We start from the raw sequence: 1,306 nt of genomic DNA on the forward strand, positions 1-1,306 counted from the left end.
ACGCCAGTGAATATGCTCTGGGAGCTATACTCTCTCAGGAGGGAGACGGGGCGGAGCGCCCAATAGCATATGCCAGTCGCGGACTCACGGACGCGGAAACACGATACAGCGCCCTGGAACGGGAATTGTTAGGCATAGTATGGGCCGTGATCACTTCCGCCCTTACGTGTTCGGTAGGAAATTTAAAATACAGACCGACCATAGACCCCTCCAATGGGTGGAGAAGTTGAAGGAGTCTTTAGCAAGGGTGACGCGGTGGAAGGAACTATTGTCCCAGTATAATCTCAAAGTAATTTATAAACCGGGGAAAGAGAACGTGGTGGCGGATTGGTTGTCACGCGCTATAACGGTAAATGCTATTGAGGAGGACCAAGGGGGACCGTCAGGGGATCTTCGACAATATCTACGGGAATGGACGCCTGGGGAGGAAAGTAACCAGGTCGCACCAGACCATAGGGCCGCGGATGAGAGCCAGAGTACTCTAGAGGGGGATGCTATGGAGGCAGCATCAGAAGGAGAAAGTTCAGGTGGCGATCGTCCGGTAGACATGGGACAGGTTGAAGAAATATTTAACGATAAGTCGCGACAAATAATTTGGAAAACTCGAACTACCGGGCTGACGGAGATAGAGTATGGGAAATATAGAAGGAGTTCCATCATGAATATCTGGTCAACTCCGGGAGTAGGCGAGGACCAGATTTATAGGGCGCTCAAGGCCGCATCGAAGCCGGTAAGACATATCACCTTTACGTTGGGAAGGCCGTGGTATGGGACAAAATTAAACGCCTTTGGCGGACGGAACAATTGGGGGTAGACAGAACATTCGTCCGTTGCTTACGACTGGTGGACACATTACGGGATGAAGAACAGCAAAAGGAGGTGACCCTCGCCTACCACCAGGGTAAAACAAATCATAGAGGTGTCACAGAGACGATGAATGCTCTGCGGCGGAAATATTTTTGGTGGGGTTTAAAACGAACCGTACAAGAGGTCATAGGAAGTTGCGAGGTCTGTTTGAACACCAAATACGACCAACACCCCCCAAGGCAATACAGGAGGAAACTCCGACGGCAGACATGCTATTAGTCGACCTACAGGTAGATACGTTTACCTGGAGGGGATACAAGTGGGTCACGGTCATCGACCTATTCAGTAAAGTTGGCATGGCACATCAAATAACAGATAGGTCAGCGGGCGCGATATTAGGGGCAATGCGCACGTGGTTCCAGTTTTATGGAATACCCGATCGGATTTCATCGGATGGTGGTCGAGAGTTCGACAATGCGTCGATTCGTCGATGTGTATA

The sequence above is a fragment of the Halyomorpha halys genome, unplaced genomic scaffold, assembly GCF_000696795.3.
Source record: "Halyomorpha halys isolate HHAL.00 unplaced genomic scaffold, Hhal_1.1 Scaffold2182.1, whole genome shotgun sequence".
In the NCBI taxonomy this organism is placed as follows: Eukaryota; Metazoa; Arthropoda; class Insecta; order Hemiptera; family Pentatomidae; genus Halyomorpha; species Halyomorpha halys.